At 49.1% G+C, this 20,012-nt stretch overlaps 1 protein-coding gene and 1 pseudogene across 8 annotated transcripts in view; one reads left to right on the forward strand and one right to left on the reverse strand.

The window, feature by feature from the left end:
- Positions 1-3,510: 3,510 nt before the first annotated feature.
- The window catches only part of LOC309641450 (rabankyrin-5 pseudogene), a 30,649-nt pseudogene continuing 14,147 nt past the window's right edge, over positions 3,511-20,012 (reverse strand). Inside the window, exons 1-2 of one of the 3 annotated variants that reach the window (XR_014268588.1) lie at positions 14,055-14,292; positions 3,511-5,411 (exon numbers count right to left, since the gene is read on the reverse strand). The product of XR_014268588.1 is annotated as a rabankyrin-5 pseudogene (transcript). Of the gene's footprint in view, positions 9,676-14,054; positions 14,293-20,012 lie in introns of those variants that run through there. The other 2 variants (XR_014268589.1, XR_014268587.1) reach the window with 2 other exon arrangements.
- The window catches only part of GALNT6 (polypeptide N-acetylgalactosaminyltransferase 6), a 34,666-nt gene continuing 29,216 nt past the window's right edge, over positions 14,563-20,012 (forward strand). For 3 of the 5 annotated variants that reach the window (XM_082421369.1, XM_082421372.1, XM_082421373.1), the window contains exon 1: positions 14,590-14,673. The gene's annotated coding sequence lies outside the window, so the exon portion shown is untranslated. Of the gene's footprint in view, positions 14,674-15,363; positions 15,437-20,012 lie in introns of all 5 variants that reach the window. The other 2 variants (XM_082421370.1, XM_082421371.1) reach the window with 2 other exon arrangements.

Consider the following 20,012-nt stretch of genomic DNA (forward strand, 5'->3'; position numbering starts at 1 on the left):
GACCCAACTCAGCCAAAATTAAATAAATAAATAAATTTATTTTTAAAAAGAAAAAAAGATGAATAAATTCAAGCGCAGATGCATTTGTGGGTGACTCTGACTGGAACAATCAGGGCCAGCACCATTCTTAATAGGAAAACAATAGAAGTATTCCCAGTAAAGTCAGAAACTAGTTAAAGATGACCACAATCACCAGTATTAATGGATAGGGCGGAAATTAGCCAGCAGAACTTGACGACAGAAAAAAATAAAATAGATAAATGATCAGAAAGGAATAGACTAAATTATATTATTGTAAACCTGGAAAACCTAAGGGAATCAACTGAAAACTACTGCAAACAAAAGGCTTCAGAAAAGTGGCTGGGTGCAAGATTATTATGCAAAAATCAATAGCTTCCCTGTAACACAGAGCACAACTGATTAGGTAACAGAATGAGAGAAAAGATTCCCATTACAGTCATAGCGAAGAGATGAAGAGATGAAGCAGAAAAGTAACATGCAAGAATATGAAAACTACTACTGAGTGGCACAAAAGAAGTCTTGAGTAAATTGAAAGGCACACGCTGCATCTGGTAGGAAAAACTCAATTTTATTAAAGCTGTTAATCCTCTTTTTATTCATCTATAAATTACAGGACATCACAATAAAATTACCAACAAGGTTTATTTTTTTAATGGGCAAACAAAAATACCTAGGAAAACTCTGGGAAAAAAAAAAAAAAAACCTGGGTCTCTAGTTAGATCGCTTTTCACTCCTTACCTGTTCTGGAAGGAAAACGCTCTGGAGTGAGCATTACACTGGGGACCTCTTTCCCTGAAGAATGGCTGTGAAAGAGCCCCCAAACAGGGGCTTGACAGGGACTCAACTCTACAACCTCCTCCAGACTCAGCATCATTGCGGTGTGGCAGAGCCCCAGCTCCCTGGAGCCCACACCTTCCTGTAGCCACAACTGCAGGCAGCCTTGGGTCTGCAAGCAAAGAAATGTAAACACTGTGTTCCCGGGCTGTCACCCCTGAGCTGCACTTCAGAGCCCTGGGAGCTGCCAGGCTTTCCTTACCATCTGCAAGCTCTGCCGTGTGTCTGACAGATGCTGCTATGGGTTAAGTTATGCCTCCACCCAACCAACAGCAACAGAAAGATATGTTTCAGCCCTAACCCCCAGGACCTCAGAATGTGACTTTATTTGGAAATAGGTGATTACTGAAGGTTGAATTAATTAAGATGAGGTTACACTGGAGTAGAGGAGGTCCCTAATCCAATATGACTGGTGTCCTTATAAAGTGACAGCCATGTGAAGACACGGAGAGACACGGAGAACACCACGTGAAGACGGAGGATTGGAGCGATGTGTCTCCAGTCCAGGGAATGACAAAGATGGATGGCAAACCATCAGAAGCTAGGAAGAGTCAAGGAAAGGTTCCCCTACAGGTTTTAGAGTGAGCATGACCCTGCAGATTTCTCCAGAATTGTAAGATAATAAATTTCTGTTTTAAGCCACCCAGTTTGTGGTACTTTGTCATAGCAGTCATAAGAAACAAATACAGACGTCTACAATTAGAATCTGTGCACTCCACACCACTAGGGCAGGAGGCTGCTTACCCGCTGGAAGTGGCCTAGTGGAAAAACCGAAAGTTTTAAACAGGGAATTCTGACCGGTCCAGCCAGGAGTGCAAGAATGACACACTCTCAGGGCAAGACATCGCTGCAGCACCCTCGTCCTTTCACATGCCTCCAACTTTGCCCTGAGGACCAGCTGGCTGGGCCTGGCTCCTCATTATCTTTGGCCCCCTTCTGCAACAAGCCCGCCTACCCCGCACCCCTCTAGCTCTGCTGCTACTCAACACTAGTGACCACAGGGTTGCTGGGGAGAGAATGGAGCCTCAGAGGGCCCCAGGCTAAGCTTCTGGATCTGCTCTGGCAGGCCAAGGGACCTAGAGCACTAAATCCTGGGGACAAGCTGGGGCATGTTATTTGTACTCCAAATTCTGGGGGCCACCCAGGTCACACGTATGCCCCTCCCTCTGTTTGTGTCTCCCCCACTTGCCCACCTGGCAAACTTCTACTCATTCTTCGCAAACCAGGTCACCTCGCCTCTTCCTCCAGCAGGGAAGTTAATCATTCCCTCCTTTGTGCCATCCTGGACCTCCTGCATACATCCCTCTATTACAGTACGGCTCTTATCTCATTCTAGAAGGTTTGTGCAGTAGACGGATATCTCCTCACAGATAGGGACTGAGTTTTCATCTCTGATCCCCTAGCGCCTACCACTGCACCCCACGCCAGCGATGCTTTACGGCTTCCACGGAGCTTCCACGTGCATTAACCATTCCAACTGTGGATAGAATGTTAGGACGTTCTTGCTTACGCCAGGACAGACTTTCCCTCCTGGGATAATTTGATTTGTAGCTGGTGATCTCTCTCATTAAACAAAGAGCTCCCTGAGAGAGAAATGCTAGTTCTTTGCCCTCCTCTGGTCCTAACCCCATTTACACAAAAGTCGCCTTCAGTAAATGGAACTTCAGCTGTTGCTGTCCCCACACTTCCTACATTCAGGGAAGCACCCTGATAACCCCATTAGGTCTTTCTGGTGCTTTCTGACCCATGCATCTTCAGGGAGCCAGGCAGTCCAATTTGTTTAATGCTATGTGATCTGCTGCACCCACACCACATTTTATGGTCTTAATTCCATTTATTATAGACATTGTGATATGGCTCTGTTTTTCTGAAAAGCAGGTCACCTCTTACTCTAGTTATTTAGCCATCAGCCCTCTCCTAGCCGACAAGGGTGGGGACTTTTTACATCTCTTTTCTCGTAATGGATAATAGTGCCTCCTGGAATAAGAATCAAAAACCTTAATAATGTTCATAGCCTTTGATCCAGCAAGTTCCACTTCTAGCAGGAAACCCTAGGAAAATGGCCAAAGATTTGCACAAAGGAAGGTTACAGAGGCACTCTTTATATGCAACAGGGAAGACCTCACTAGGGAACTCGGTACAATCTCTCCAAAGCAAACATGGGGGACATGGTTGGCCACAGAACAGCAACAGGCCTGAACCTAACGTAGTAATGAAGTGGAGAAATGGTGAACTCTCTGCTCACCCAGCACTAACAGGGTCTGAGGCACACCATGTCCTTAGGGGCTTAGGGATAGGCCAGACCCTGCAACAGCCTCTTGCCTCTCTAGACTTGGGGACGTCTCCCAAGCAGAAGCCCTCCAGTTCCCTGGTCTCCCAGCTATCTCCAAGTCCTACCTGGGAAATTGTCTGGTTCAAGCATATCTCACAGGTTAAAGCCTAGAAGGATGGGTGGTCCATCCCTCCCAATCTGTAAGTGCCCCCCATACCCTGCCACACTATGAGTTACCACTCAACTCTCTCTGCTCCTTGGAGAGTCAGAAGTGTCCTTTCCTAAGTTTTTCTTAGGAGTTCCTCTCTGCTTTCTCTCTGCCAGGCCTGGTTTTAAATGAACATAGATAGCCCTTTTACCTCTCTCCTATAGCAGTAAGTTAATTCACTGCATCATATTGTTTATTGGTCAGATTCTTTGGGTTGCAAGTAACAAAAACACACTCAAACAAATTTCAACCAAAACAAGAAAGAAGGAAGGAAGGAAGAGAGGGGAAAAAGGAACAGAGGGAGGGAGGGAGGGAGAGACAGTAAAGGAAAGGAAAAAATGGAAAAGAAAAGGAGAAAAAGAGAAAGTGGAAGAAGGGAGAAATCGAGGAATAAATGACTTCAGGTATAGCAGGATCCAGGAGTACAAAATATAACATTAGGGTCCTCTCACACTTTACCTTTATTCTTTGCTTTCTCAGTGTTGTCTTCATGCTCAGGCTGACTCTCCTTCCTCATGTAACAGCAAAGATGGCCATTAGCTGCTCTGAACTTACATCACCTTCCCAGCTAATGATTCCATCAGTGGTCACGTGGGGTAGGGGATCAGAGGTGTGGGGCCGGGGGGAGGGGGGGGTCATCGTTTTTGCTAGTTTCAGGAAATATCTCAGGAAAGGCTCTGAGTAGCCTGGCTTGGGTAATGTGCTGAACCCTAAACTAATCACGGTGGCCAGAGGATCTTTGCACATACGTATGATATACATATACATAAATATACATATTTATATTAATTTCTGAGCTTGCATGGACAGCAAGGTGCAAAGGGGTCCACTTGGAAGCATCCTGGACTCTGGAATTCACGTTAGCCTGAACACTGATCAGGAACAGCACACTTTCGCTATCAGAGTTCTGAACTGCCACGTGAAGAAAATTCCGGCCCTTGTTATCCACCTGCTCGGCAGCCCCGGACTCTCGTTTCAGGATGGTCTCGCCGCCTTGTTGTTCTTGTAGGTCACGGCACAGGCAAAGGGGGTCAGGCCCTGCCTGTCTTGGACATGCAGGTGGATGTCAGGGTGGGAAATCAGCAGCTGAATGATGACGCCGTGTTGGCTGCTGACGGCCACATGGACAGGCGCTCTTCCTTCTGCATCGTGTGCATTTACAGGGGCACCAAACTCCAGAAGACACTGTATCGTCCCTTGCAGCCCCCAGGAGGCTGCCAAATGCAAGGGGGTCTGCCCATCTCTGGCCTCTTCCTCTCCTTCTCCATTAGCACCGGGTTGTCTGGGACTTCACATCGCAGCCACTGTGAATAAGAAAGCAGATGATGGACTTGTTGTTTTCATCAATGGCTCTGTGCAGCAGTGCCTGAAGGCACCCACTAGGTCCTGGGACCCAGCACGTGGCATCACAACCACGTCTGACCAGAGTGGATGCGACGTCCTTCAGATTATTTGCCAGCGCGAGCCACAGTGCAGGGTTCCCCTTCTCATCTGGCACAGACGTGTCAGCTCCTCGGGTGCATATGGCGTCCGCGACAAGGGGAAGCTGATTTCTGATGGCCAGCTGAAGAGCCGTCTCCCCATCCTGAGTCCTGACGTTTATGTCCGCCTGGTGCTCCAGGAGAAAGAGCGCGCTCTTGCTGTCCTGCCGCTGCATGGCCATGTGCAGCAAGGTCTGCCCGTCTGACATGGTGTCGCTGATGCAAGCCCCGGAGCCCGGCAGCTGGGCTGCGATTGTGTGCATGCCAGTCCATAATGCCAGGCCCAGCACAGTCTGGTCTCGGGAATCCTTGAGGCTGAAGTCTGGAATAATTTGCAGGTTGTTGGTGGCATGAAGAGCATTAGCTTTTTGCTCCAGGATGACAGACACCACATCTGGATGATTATAGGCAATCGTCATGTGCAGTGGTGTCTGCAGATAGACGCTGTTGTCTGCTGAGCTGGGCAAGGATGCAGGCTCCTTTGGTGAAGGCAGGGCCTCCTCCGTCTGTAGGTCCACCCTTGGTACTGGGGAGTGAGCTGGGCCTCATCTGAACTCCATGGACTAAGAATCAAAGGTGGTTCCCTGAAGACATGCTAGACAAAGAAGAAAGAAGGTCCTTTACACTCGACTGGCCCTGTCCCAGTCTCCGTCTGTCCCCGTACATAGTCAAGCTCCCCAGTCTCTCCTGCATCTGGTCAGGAGTCAACCTCACAGACTGACAAGTTCATGCTCAGTAGGCAGTCCAGGTCCTAGGCAGTCATCAGTCTCCTCCATGCAGCTCCTGACATCAGATCTGGGTCTACTCTTACGGCAAACAGCAACAGTGGCTAAGCAGGCAGATTCCTAGAGTTTGTCCCTGAGTCTGGTTTCACCCTGAGTGAAGCCCCTTCCCTTACCTCTGAGGCAGAGATCACTGAGGCAGGCTCTGGACAGAGACGGGAACTCCAAGACCGCTCCGGGTGGCTGTGCAGCTTGCGCCCGGCTCGCGCTTCGCTTGCCAAGCCACGCCCTGACACAGGTCCGCACCTGCCCAGAGGAAGGGGGGCCTGCTCACAACTCATAAGGCTCTTTACGGACTAACAGCTGCCTGCCTGCAGCACGGGGACAGATAAGGGGAGACAGATTGTCCCACGGCTGATCCAGGAAGAATTTCACGGCTTGGAATTTAGACCTGGGTCACCTGGCTTGAGTAACAGAATGATTGCCTGATGAGGTATTTTTGTTGTTTCTGGGTGTGCTGTGCCTGGGGTATAAAGGCAGCCAGCCTGCAATTCTGCACTCCTCCATTCTGGCAGACGTCTTCCTGCCCGCTGGCTGCCAACGTCACCAAACTCTGAGGGATGCTTCTCTGGGAACTGACACAAGGGGCCATGGGGAGCAGCAACTGGCCACCTGGATGTACCCTGGTCTCATTTCTACCCCTTGGACTGCTTTCAGCTCCTTGGGGAATAAGCCAAAACAAAAGAACTCTGAGCAGGATCCAAGTGGTCATTCTTGCCCAGCCTCAAACCCAGACCAAAATCCACAGTCAGCCAAGCTCATCAACAAGCTGTGTGGCTCCTGCCCAAACGCTGAAAACAGTAAGTAAGGCTTTCTGGAGGAGTTCTGGGCACGTACCAGGAAAGCCATTTATTATATTCTGAGCACATTACAAGTGATTTACATGCATAATCTCGTCAAATTCCACAACAGACCCACCTCAATATCTTCTTTTTAAAAAAGAGAAAACTGAGGTTGAACTATTTGCCCACGATTACAGAACTGCCAGCTAACTGAGGGACCCCATGCCGTCCCTCTCCAAGTCCTTCCTTTGCTTGGGGGGAGTTCTATCAGGGCTTCCCACCCCATATACTGAGATGTGCCTCCCCCAGAGCATCTGACTGTGGGGTAACCCTGTGAAGAATGGGCGAGGTGACCTGGCACCTCCAGAATGTTCCCTGGGCTCCTACTCTCTGGTCCCAAAGGCAAGAAGTGCATGAGCCCCAGCTCCAGTGCTTCCCTCCTCTGAGACGTCTCAGAGGAGCTGCTCACGTGGGCAGCAGGCTAAGGCTCCCATTCAGACATGGCTTCCTCGCCATGGGAGTTAAAAGATGAGGGTCATATCAGCTCTGAGGTTCTCCGACTCCCCAGGTAGGATTGTTTCCACTGTTGTGCTCCAGGTTCTGTAGAAAATTCTAGTTTTTGTACACTCAAAGCAAAATCTGAATGTCCTTAGAGGAGGTCTGGGACCCTTTGGACTGGTGCCCCCTATCTTTCCCTTGGCTCCACAAGAGCCCACTGAGTTATCTCACATAACAGATACCAGGATAGGATGGACCCCATGAGCAGTATAAGCTCCAGCTCAGTGGTGTCAGTGGTGGGGACTTCCCTGGTGGTCCAGTGGCTAAGAGTCCGCGCTCCAATGCAGAGGGCCCAGGTTCGATCCCTAGTCAGGGAACTAGATCCCACATGCCGCAACTAAGAGTTCGCATGCCACAACTAAAGATACCGCATATCACAACTAAAGATCCTACACGTAGCAATGAAGGTCCTGCACGTGGCAATGAGGATCTCACACGTGGCAACAAACATCCCACGTGCTGCAACTAAGACCCAGCGCAGCCAAATAAATAAACATTAAAAAAAAAAAAACACAGTGCCAGTGGTGGCCCAGGTTCTGTCATCCCTTTGCTCCACCTTGTCACTGTGTGGGCTTTGTTCTCAGATAGGCTTTTAAGGGGCTGTCTTATTCTTGTATCTGTTTCATTCCAAGGAATGGAAAGCTTTCCCGCAGATCCCCAGTAGACACCCTTCTTTGCCCATCACTGGCAAGGAGATCACCATATTGAGCTAATGGCCAAGAGACCAAAAATGACAGAAGGTCAAATACCCTGACCACTACTGCCTTCAAATTCAGCACCTGGGGCTTCCCTGGTGGCACAGTGGTTAAGAATCTGCCTGTCAACGCAGGGGACACGGGTTCAAGCCCTGGTCCAGGAAGATCCCACATGCTGCAGAGCAACTAAGCCCGTGTGCCACAACTACTGAGCCTGCGCTCTGAAGCCCACGAGCCACAACTACTGAGGCCCGTGCGCCTAGAGCCCGTGCTCCGCAACAAGACAAGCCCCATCAATGAGAAGCCTGCGCACCGCGACGAAGAGTGGCCCCCACTCGCCACAACTAGAGAAAGCCCGCGCACAGCAACGAAGAGCCAATGCGGCCAAAAATAAATAAATTAAATAAATAAATTTTAAAAAAAAATTCAGTACCTGTGGGCTCCTCAGGGTACTGAACGCCAGGACAGGATAACACATTACAGAGCCCATCAGGGTCCTAAGTCTGTCTCCATCTCCCCACAGTGGGGCTTCTCCTTCTATTCGCGAGGCATCCTTGTTTTGTACCTGCTAAGTCACCTGGTAGTTTGGCAAGCCTGGAATAGTTTTCCGTAAACCTCGTGTAACAGCTGAACCCCATGATATCTTAAGTCTTGATAATTAATAAGTGGAGCCAATTATCTTTTCAAAGTTTAAGCTCATCCCTCGTTATGACAATATAATGCTGTCCCATCTTACTGCAGTCTGGAGGACTGTACTTATATCAAGGCACCACCTCAGGTCTGTCTTTTCCTCGTAGCGTAAGATATAAAGGAGTTCATTCATGCTCCTCTGAGGTCCCGTTGAAAAAAATTATGTGATATAAATAAACCAGATAATCCACATCCCCAGTCATCTTTTCCATGGAGTGGATAAAGGGATCAGAGATGTCCTGGGGCATCCCTTCAAACTGATAAAATTCCATGAGTAAGTAAGAATGTGGGTTTTTTCCTCACCAACTATAGGTGTTCCTTAGTACCACTCCTCACCAAATACCACCAACTCCCTGTCTGGCAGTGGGTCCCACCTGTGAGAAAACCTTTACACATTCCCATGTGCTGGACTGTTTTTTCCCACTACTACATGGGGGGTGGGCTGGGGTTGTAGGCCTTGCTGATAATTAGCAGCTCTTTAAAGAGCTATAAATCCATGATTTCAAACAATAAAATCTATCTTAATCTGCTCTCAGCAAACATAACTTACATTCCATTCGTGGAGAAAGAAAAGGTTATTGTAGCTTAGGGCTTCCCCTTCAGTCTCTCCTCCTGATCACTGGCTGTTTAGAAATCCCCAAGATCAAAGCCCTCTGGATCTATGCAGATCCAGGTCAAACCAACCCAGGAGAGGGCAGAGGAGTAGTACTTGGCTCTGTGTGGCCTCTGCCCACTCTACCCACCACACCTGGGGGGAAGGACGACTCTGTACTTACATGCTGCCTTTGGAGAGTGCCAACTTTTTTTTTTTTTGAGAGTGCCAACATTTTTTAAAGGCTGGATTTAAAATCAGACAGAGCCAAGATTCAACCCAGGTCTCACTCCAAAACTATTTTCTCTTTGCCAAAATCCTATGCTGTTGATAGGTCTGTCTACCTAGAAAACCCAAGAGAGTCCACTGGAAATCTATCAGAGCCACAAAGAGAGCTCAGTAAGTTAATTGCTTTTAAAATAACTTTAACCACTTCAGACAATATAATGAAAAAAGTTACTATTTAAGGTACTTGCTAAAATCAGGGTGACTCCTTCTCTGGGCTGTGTTTCTATAAAGAATCAAAAGAAACTGGCAACAGTGGCTGCTTCTGGGGAGGAAAACTAGGTTACCAGGGATAGGAGTAGTTCACTATACTTATGAACTTTTAATCATTGTGCCATATGCACATTACCTATTGAAAATAAATAAATAAGATTCCATGGGAATTAAGAAGCAGTGAGGCAAAAACTTCAGGACACTAAGGGGACATTAAAAATCAGGACATTAGACCTGCCGTTCAGTTATTCCATCACCTCTCCTTTACTTTCAATCTGAAACAATATTAAACAACATTCCAGTGCCATCATATATATTTCAACCTTCTGTAAGGAAATGTATTGTCTGTTCAAATATCTAAGAAGATAGGAACCTCCTTTCTTATTTTTTAGGGATAGATAACAGAGGTTTTGCAGTTAGCTGGGGGTGAGTTTATTCTTATATTTTTGTCAGGTTGAGATACAATTACCTTTGTTTCAGAAGGTTCAATGTGCATATCTCCTCCTTTTTTAAAAAAGTTATTGAACAATAATATATCATAATTTTCATCAGAAAGAGTTCTCATAGCAAAATCTTGCAAGCATGTAGATGTTCTTCACAATTATTAAATTTCTCTTTTTTAAAAAGTACACACAGATCCTGGGTATCTTGAGTGCTTTTAAGAAGAAAATCATGTGTAATTTAAGTAGAAGTGTCCTTAGTCATAATGCACCTATCCCACATGTTTCCCAAGAGAGTAAACAATTATTCATTGTATGATATAAGGAGGCTTCAGTTATATAAAAGAAAAATGGGGGAATTACCTGTTGGTCCAGTGGTTAGCACTCCGTACTTTCACTGATGAAGGGCTGGGTTCAATCCCTGGTTGGGGAACTAAGATCCCGCAAACCGTGCAGCGAGGCCAAAAAAAAATTAATAGAAAAGAAACATGGACATGGGGTCCACATTTTTTCTTTTACCTCAGGCTCCAATATGGCTCAGCAGAGCACTACTCTTTGTTTTACATTGTTCCTATTTTGTTCATCATAGACATCTTTTGCACTAATTTTGATGTTTTTAAATATTACATTATATACTACTTGATTACTGAGTTTTTGGTGCCCCCTTCAATTTTAAACCCAAAGCACTTGCCTCGCTTTAGAGTACTGGCTCTGCCCTGTCATAATCCTTTTTACATTTATCAACCTCCCTTCCTAGGTTAAGGGTGTCCTGAGGAGAAAGAAGTAGATTGTTTACTTTTGTGTCTCTGGTCCTACTCAATACCTAGCACAGAGCTAAAGCATGGTGGGCTAACACGGTATTGTTGAAGGTAGGAAGGGAGGAAGGACAACAGCTAGTGATAACGACCGACATCCTAACATTTATTGAGTGCTTATTGTATACCAGGCACTGGGTTAAACATTTTACTTATTTAATGTAACAACTCAACAGTAAAAATATTATTTTTTACGGATGAGGAAGTTGAGGCCCACAGAGCGGAGTGAATTGTGATGCATGAGTGACTACGGCAGAACTTGGAACAGCTCTGCTTTGGTTCCTAAAACATTTCTTTCTTTTTTTTTTTTTTTTAATTATTTATTTATTTATTTTTGGCTGTGTTGGGTCTTCGTTTCTGTGTTAGGGCTTTCTCTAGTTGTGGCAAGCGGGGGCCACTCTTCATCACGGTGCGCGGGCCTCTCTTGTTGCGGAGCACAGGCTCCAGACGCGCAGGCTCAGTAATTGTGGCTCACGGGCCCAGTTGCTCCGCGGCATGTGGGATCTTCCCAGACCAGGGCTCGAACCCGTGTCCCCTGCATTGGCAGGCAGACTCTCAACCACTGCGCCACCAGGGAAGCCCCCTAAAACATTTCTTGCTTTGATGGTTTCTCTTCAGAGCACGGGAATGAGATGAGAAAGAGGAAGGGGGAAATAGGGGGAGAAAAGAGATAAACGGATGTAACAGAAGACCTGAACTATCCCATTGTCACATCAGTTATCTGCTCCATCTGCACAACCACCCCTAAGGCATCATTAGTCCTCACAGATAAGAAACTGAGACTAAAGAAGTTCAAGGGACATGTTAGGTTCCTTCCGCTGGTCAGGCACCTGCAGAGGGCGGGGGAGGGGTACAGTCTGGGGTTGGGGGGAGCCTGCCCTCCCTCCTGACCTCCCTGGGGTGCTCGTGGCAGCTTCTCCGTCAAACTTTCCCTCCCAAGTGAAGCCAGCACCTCCTCCTGGTGGGCAGGTCTCCTTCATTCTGCCCCACCCGGAGGTGGGCATCCCCTCGCCAGGGACCACAGGCATAAGGGAGAGACTCAATAAGGGCCGAGGCTGATGTCAATAGCCTCCCAGAGCCGTTCTTGTCTCGCTTGCTTCCACCGATCTGCTCCCAACCACACTTCCTGCCTTAGTGGGGGAAACCCCCTGAAGTACACTGCTGTGAAAAGCGAAACTTCAGAACACCCAAAAACAGAAACTAAAATGGCCAAGAAATAAGAATAAGATTCTGAGAAAAGAAAAAAAAAAAGAAAGAAAGAAAGAAAGAAATTCACAGGACTTCTTGAGGAGTGGGGAATCCAGGCCTGTCCTGCAGAAGAGTTTAATGATGGAAAGTTTCAGTCACGAGTAGGCAGAGATGATTTCCAGAGAGGAGTGAATGAAATGTGTCTTTCACTGTATACCTTTTGCTACTGCTTGAATTTTTTTAACCAGGTGCCTTTATAACGTTTTCAATTAAAGAAAACTATTTTTTAAGTGGCCTGCCATGCAGTCATCATTCTGTGTGGCTTGGCTCCAGTCCTTCCTGCAAGGACAGAACAGTTCAGTCATAGGACTTCCCTGGTGGCGCAGTGGTTAAGAATCCGCCTGCCAATACAGGGGACACGGGTTCGGGCCCTGGTCCAGGAAGATCCCACATGCTGCGGAACAACTAAGCCCGTGCGCCACAACTACTGAGCCCGCATGTTACAACTACTGAAGCCCACGCGCCTAGAGCCCATGCTCCACAACAAAGACAAGCCACTGCAATGAGAAGCCCACGCAGCACAACCAAGAGTGGCCCCTGCTCACCGCAACTAGAGAAAGCCTGTGCACAGCAACGAGGACCCAACACAGCCAAAAATTAATTAATTAATAATTTAAAAAAAAAAAGAACAGCTCAGTCAGTGTGGTCACACATCCTGTGGACTACATGTGCCTCCAAATCAGGCAGCTCATTGTTCTGAGGACTCAAAGTCATGTTTAAAATCAGAGTCAGCTAAAGTAAAACTGAATAAGTAATTTGCTTCCAGAAAGCGGAACACACAACACAGACCAATGCTGCTTCCTTGGGCATCAGCCTCTCAGGGACTCCGGGATGGGGTTAGCAGTCATGACTCTGTCCTGGGGAAGAACTGAGGCTGTGAGTCCAGACGAGCCCATCACCCTTAGGTCAGGCTGGGTCCTGACTAAGGCTCAAGGGTCAGATCAGGATCAAGAGGAAGGGTGGTGCAAAGACTATAGGGTCAGACACGCACAGGAGTGTCGAGCCCCCGGAAAGAGAGAAATGAAGGGCAGCATCCCACAGTCTTCAACAGGAAATGCCCTTATTCTGAGAAAAACAGCTGTGGAATCAGGCAAGTGACAAGGGTGGCAGCTGGAGCAGTGGGAATGAGAATGAACCCTGAGGGTCTGTAAAGGAACCAAAACGGATGATCAAGGCAAACTCTGTAGAAAGTCTCTGTTTAGGAATTTAAACCCCAGACAGAGTCTCTAATGTGAAAGGAAGGGAGTTGGGGGGGGTGGAGGTGGGGATTACTCAGCTGCTTGGTGTTAGGGGAGGAGATAGATGACCAGGCTGAGAGTGAGTGGATGCCTCCATTTTCTACCCCTTTGAGAATGTCCATCCTTCACCTGCTTCCTGATCTAGTGTGGCTAGGCAAGATCTTCTTCTCCATGCTCCACTGGCCTCCTCTCTCCAGAATCCATCACTGGAATAACTCTGGCCTCCTTCTGAATAGCTCAATTCTACCCTGGGGTCCCAGATTAGAAAACAAGGTTACTTCTCTCCATCCAACTGTTAATCCCCAGCGGCTTCCCCTGCCCTTCCCAGTTCATGTCACAACTGCCTTCTTGCTCAGATCTTCCCACCCACGCCCCTGCTCCCAGGTCTTACAGACTTAGAAATACAAACTCGTTTAAATATCAAAACAGAATTGGTGGTCGAACTTTCTACGCCAGAAAATTTCCAAATTATCGGCTATTTGGAGCTGTCCTTCTCTATTACTGAGACAAGGACCCAAAAGATTACATCACAGAACCTTAGAACTGGATTGAACCGGTGAGCAGCCTGAGGGGGATGATTCAGAGCGTGGGTTTAGGAACAGAACTTACTTATTTGGATTCTGCCTCTACTCGTTCAGTGGTTCTCAAAGTTGAGCATGCACCAGAATCACCCGGAGGGCTTTTAAAGATAAAATTGCTGGGCCCCATCCCCAGAGTTTCGGATTATTTAGGTCTGGGGTGGGGCCCAAGAATCTGCATTTCTAACAAATTATCCGACGACGCTGACGCTGCTGGTCAAGGAACCACACTTTTGAGCAGCACTTGCCAGCTGTGTGATCAGCCACCTCCCATATATATTCCGGACAATAATCGTAGGTATTTGCTAGGGCTGGGATTTACCTGAGACCTGGCACATGAAGGCTTTAGCATTGTTCGTGGCACACAGCAAATTCCCTGCTCTCACTGTTGGATGGAGGGGAGGAGTCATTTGCTCAAGACCACCCAGCCGATAAGAAGCAAACCTGGGACGGAGCCGAGGGGCGCCTCTCTGCCCGGCTCTGAGCGCTCCGGCAGCGCAGCCCCTGAGCCCGCGCGCCACACGCTGCGGTTCCGTAAACAAGCTGCTTCCGCCGCCGGCGGCTCGGCTAATGCCTGTCGTCTTTGGGGTGGCTAGGACCCTCCAATCTTTACCGGCGCTGAGAACCTGGCCGCGGAGACTGCCCCCCGGGGTTTGCTGAGATCCAGAGAAGCTGGAGCAGCCGGTCTCCCAGCAGCGGCGGCGGCGGCGGGCTGGGTGCATAAGGCCGGGGGCGACCTCGGAGCAGCCGGGCGTACCGCGGCGCGCTGCAGCGCTCGGGGGCGCGGCAGATGGCCGCCTGCACCTGGCCCGGGGAGAGGTGGAGAGGACGCGCCCCAGCGGCCGTGCAGGGCCCGCCCCGGCCCCGCCCTCCAGGACTTCCCGTCGGGAAACCCGCGACCTCCACGGCCGCGCGGCTGTGGCTCTGCCTGGGCGCGACAGGTAAGCGGCAGAAGCAACCCGCGACCCTCCCCCGGACTTGGAACCCAGAGCTCTCCTGCTTGTCGGGACTTCCCGCCAGTCGAGCTCGCTTCTGCCAAGTCCTTGCTCCCCACCTCCCCCCTCGGCCCACCTTCTACTCCTCCTGTTCTTCCTCGCCACCCGCGACGGTAAAATGAAGGGGCAGGACCGGGCTGGGCCATCTGTCGTGGTGGCCTCTAGCTCCTCCCTCGGTAGGACCCCCTCTACCTTTGCGCCTTCCTGAAAGGATGAAAGAAAAGCTCAGGTCTCTGGGACCTGGAGGGGTAGGATGAAGAGGGACTGGCCACCGCACTCCCTCGGGAACCTGTGGCCTCTGCCCTTCACCCACCTTCACCCACCCATGCCCCCGCATCCCTTCTGTGCCCCATCTCCCCACGTTGGGCCACCCCCTGTTCTCCGCTACAGAAAATCTTTCAGAGAGGTTTCCTCCTGCCGGTGCCACGCTGCCCCTGAGCAGAAGCGGCTAGTGAGCGGTGAGAAGCCTCCCGGTGGGCGGTGGGCGCAGGGCCTCAGATGTTCTCCCTCTGGAGGCTTGGGCCTTTGGGGGGCGGGAGCTGTGTACACGGTATTGTGGGGAGGGAGTCTGATGGGTGTTCATGACTGTGACTGTCACCAACTTCCTGATTTCCTGTCACTTGTTCCAAACCCCAGGCTGACCGAAAGGAGAAATAGTTTGTTACTTGCCCCCAGAGCCAGTCATCCCAGACCCTGACCTCTGCAGCAGGTAGGACAGGGCTGTCCTGTGTGTATGGGGGTGGAGGGAGGGTGTCAATTTGCCAGCAAAGCGTAGAACAGACCCCGCTATTAGCCAACCACCCATTGCAACATTCACAGGGAGGGTTTTAATGCTGCCCTCTCAGGGCACTGCCAGACCCACACATGCAGTTTACAGACACTGCATGAAGTTAACAACTCTGGACACACCAAAGAACCTGGGGCTCATTTTGCCAGAGATGTGTGTGCACTACCCATGCCCCATTCTCCTCTCCGACGGATGAGCTGTGTCTCTGCCCATCACAGGAAGGGTGAAAAGGATTAGACAGGCAAATGCGTGTGATGAATAATACAAGCTAAGGTGAGGGGTTTGAAATATACTTTAGTTCAAATTATCCAGCAGAAGCCAGTATTATTGCAGGTACTTCCCTAGCTCCTGTTTCTCAACAATGACATTCACTTTAGGCACCCAGAGGTAACAAGAGAAAACTACTTTCAGGGGCACCAGGGCAGTAAGCAGGGCAGGTCTGTCAAAGGAACCATGAAGGATACTGGGCTGCCTGAGATGGCCTCATCCTTGGTAATCACTAACCACAGTTAGCAGAACAGCTGATTCCTACCCACAGCAGAATGGAAGAACTCACGCCTGAAAAGGGGAAGCCCTGAGGAATGTCAGATGCCCTCTGAGATCAAAAAATCTTAGCCCAAATTCAGTTGGGAGAAAACTGAACAGGAGATATGACCATGGGCTTAGCCCATGCAGCCATTGTCTAGAACAGAAATCAGGAATCAGAGGGGCAGCTCACCCTAGGGCAGAGGCAGTGGGTATAATGGAGGCAGAGAGCTGGCTCAGCTCTGTCACCAATTTAGCTGTCTAGCCTTGGCCAGAGCACATAAACACTCCCTGGGTGGGAGCAAATGAGAAGGAGTATATGAAAATGCTTTGGCAACGCTCCAAGCACCAGCCAAGTGCAAGGCAGCACTTGGTGTCATGGTTAAGACAGTGGGCTTTGGAAAGACATGTGCTTGGGAGCAAATTCTGCCTCTGCCACTTCCTAGCTATGTGACCTTGGTCAGGTTACTAAACCTCCCTGTGCTTCAGTTTCCTTATGTGTAAAATGGAAAAGACAACTGTTGATAAGGTAAGTAGTAATATTAAAAATGGCGGTGGTATTGTCCTGAACCTCCTCTGGCTCCATGGATGTGTTCTGACATCTCCAGCCCTAGAAGTGAAGCTGAGGACCAAAGTGGCTTTCTATGTACCAGAGGGACCCAGTGACTGTGCCAAAGATTTGGGCGAACTTGGCTCCCCCTACACCCCTCTGCCCCTCTCTGGGAAGGCCCAAAATGTCCTTTCTCATTTGAAGGGAATGAGAGTGAGGGTTTGAATAAATGGGAGGTCAAGTGCAGGGCACTGCCTGTCACTGAGTTGAGCTCAAAGCTGTAATTGTGCTGTGTAAAAAGGCTTGCCCAGTGAACAAGGATGGGCTCAGTCTGGGGAGAAAAAGGACTGGCACAAGACTCTTTTGTGGCACCTGAGAGCCCTGGGAGGTCAGGTTATTCTCCTGTGCCCTGTGCAACCTGGTCCTGAGCCCTAGGTAGAGATTTAAAGAAAGGAAGAAACCCAATCCTCACCCTCAGCTCTGCATATGATAGAAAACAAAGAACAGACAGATCAGGGCAGTGGAATTAACAACCAAATACCTCAGGACAGAGAGATGCTGCAGGGATCAGAAAGCTGGGCGAACTGGTAGGGAAAAGCATACTAGAGGCAAAAGACTGGGGGCTAGGATTTAAGGACTGGGAAGAAGAAAGAACAGAATCTAGGTGGCCCAATGTCTAGACTTGTTGATTCTCCCTCCCCCAGAAAAATCTAGTGAGGAAGTCCCACATGGGGAAACATGGGCAGTGAAACTTGGAAACAAATACACCCAGATACTGAGGGCAGTAAGATGCACCTTAGTGTAAGAAGGCTCCTTGGAGGAGGGGAGTTTCAGGTAAGAATTTGAGAGAGAAGGGGAACATGGCTTGCTTAGCAAGAATATAAGGGAAACACTTTGAAGAGGAAAAGATAGACAGTGAGGGTGAGTAGCAAACAGGAAGCAGACTGCCCAGGCCATGTTTCTGCTACAATCAGATGGCACTACAGGAATATGAATATGGCTCTTCTGATTGTGAAAGGGAGAGAGAGGCCTGAGGCAGAGGAGGCTGGCAGGCAGCATCTGCTCATCCTCCAGATATTGGGCGATAAGAGCACAGTCTCAGATGACGGTTTTGAAAGTGGAGAGGAAGAGGAGGATCCAGGAGGCAGAGAATGAATCAGCAGGACTTGGGCGTGGGCATGGAGTGAACCTGATGTTGAAAACTGTTTAGAAACTCCGTGCCTGGGAGTGGGGCAGGGCCAAGAGTTGTTTCCAGGATCTCGACACTACTGGCAGCAGTTGGGAAGGCTGGCTAGCTTAGGGGGCAGGGCACAGACACTGAGTTCAGGGTGTGGCACGTTGAGTAGCCAGTAGCCCTAGGCAGAAGTCCTACAGCCAGGAGCACCCTGTGCCGTGAGGACAGAAGGGAAAACTTCAGTTCTGTCCTCACCATCACCTGCCCACCCATCTGGAGGCCAGCGCAAGCCTTCAGGAATACCCCTCCTGTTAAACTCCCCCATCCGTTCCCCTTCCTCTGACAATCAAAGGATGATAAGACTCAATCCAAGTTCTTTTTTTTTTGCCTTCTCTCAAACCCAGCCTGATTTTCACCAGGGTTCCTAGATAATTAGGGAATCCCAGCTCATGCCCACCTGGGGTCCTTCTTTATCCCTGGATTCCGAGGAGTCTCAAGACTCAGTTTGAGATAGTTGCACATCCGTGCCTCACCTGGCAGGGCCTGGAGGTCCTCCAGTAACAAAAACCTGTGAGCTGTTGAACTTCCTGCTTGGTCACGTATTATTTTGATTTTCAGTGACTTTTACAAACTTGGAATAAATCAAGAAATATTTACTGAGCACCTACTATATGCCAAGCATATTCTAGGTGTACAGCGTGAGTAAAGTTGGGTTGGGTTTTTCAATGGAAAAATCTGTTTGGGTAACTAAAGCTTAAAATATTATGCAAACAAAACATAAACCTACATCTGCCAGGGAGAAAACCTGACAGACTAGCTACTGAAATAACTTTCAGTGCATCTTTCTGGGAAAATAACCGCGTACTACAGCTTTAGTCTTGGGGGAAAGCTGAAGTGTCTTGAAAGTGTAATTATGGAGAAAAGTGAAAACCTCCCAGCATTCTGTAATTCAAAGGGTCAGAGGTGGGAGGAGGAGTTTAGAGCAGATAGTTTGCTACTTTGTTCACAGCATGAGAACAGAGGAAGTGAAATGCAGGCAGGGTTTGATGTCGAGAAAGTGCTGGCAGGGAAGAAAGGGAGAATCATTTGTCCAAAACAGCCTCTTGGCTCCCTCCCCCCAACCAGTAGCTTGAAATTGACCTGTTCCCCCCCCCCCCCCCCCGCCTCCCCCCCAGCCTCCCCCCCAGCGTGGTATTAACTCCTCCACACACATGCTCCCAGTGAGAGCGGCAACAGTCATCACTTTTCAAAGAATAAACCTGTAATTGAGCGGTAGTCTGACTAACCTGAGTAAACATCCCTGTTGGTGGTGTTGCCACTGCTAACATCCTGGCCCCCACGTCTCCAGGAGGTCAGCAGCTCCACTGATTAAACAGAAAGAAACTTTGTTACAAAGAGGCCACCTGGCCAGCAAGAGCACTTCTGGGTAGCTAACCCCGGCTTTCACAAAAGCCGAAACTTTACCTGGGACTTTGATTTGCGGCATCTTTAAAGCATTTGTAGTCCTAGGTGGGAGTTGGAGGAGGGCAAGCCCCGGGGGGGGGGGGGGGGGGGGGTGGGAGGAGGGGGGAGGGGAAGAGGGAGGGGTAGAGGCTGGGGGGTTGTCTATGAGTGGAATTGGGAGGCTCTGGAAAACTGCCCCACCCCAGGCTCAGGAGAGCCAAACCTGGTCCCCAAACTCCCCAGGTGACCTCCAAGGGGGAGGTAAGAGGGTGGAAACAGAGCAGTGGCCTGGGAGTTGGGAGAGCTGTGAGCTGTGTGACACAAGAGAAGTCACCTAACCACTCTGGCCTCACTGTCAAATGAGAGTACTGGACTCAGACAGACCTAGTGTTAAGTGCCACCCTGGTGTGTAACAACAGAACATCATGTAACTCATGCTTGTTGGCGTAAGTGCATTCAAAACATAATTTAGTGAAGCCAGCCCTCACCCTTGTAGCTTTAAAGGGGTCATGTTAACCCCACTGGCCTCATCTCATTTAACAAGAGTTGATGGAATACCTGCTACATACGAACCTTGTGCTAGACTTTGCAAGTGATTAAAAAGGTGAAAATAACTTGTCCTCTCTGGTCCAGGAGTTCACAAAGGTGTGAGAGAGGACAGACTGTGATAAGGCCAAAGTAGAAGTATAAACCCAGGCCACAGCAGTGAAAGTGCCGAGTCCTAACCACTGGACCACCAGGGAATTCCCTTAGAAAAGTTTTACACTTTAATCGCATAAGAGGTATGAATTCTACAAACTAACAAA

This window comes from Balaenoptera physalus, assembly GCF_965194825.1.
Source record: "Balaenoptera physalus genome assembly, chromosome: 13".
In the NCBI taxonomy this organism is placed as follows: Eukaryota; Metazoa; Chordata; class Mammalia; order Artiodactyla; family Balaenopteridae; genus Balaenoptera; species Balaenoptera physalus.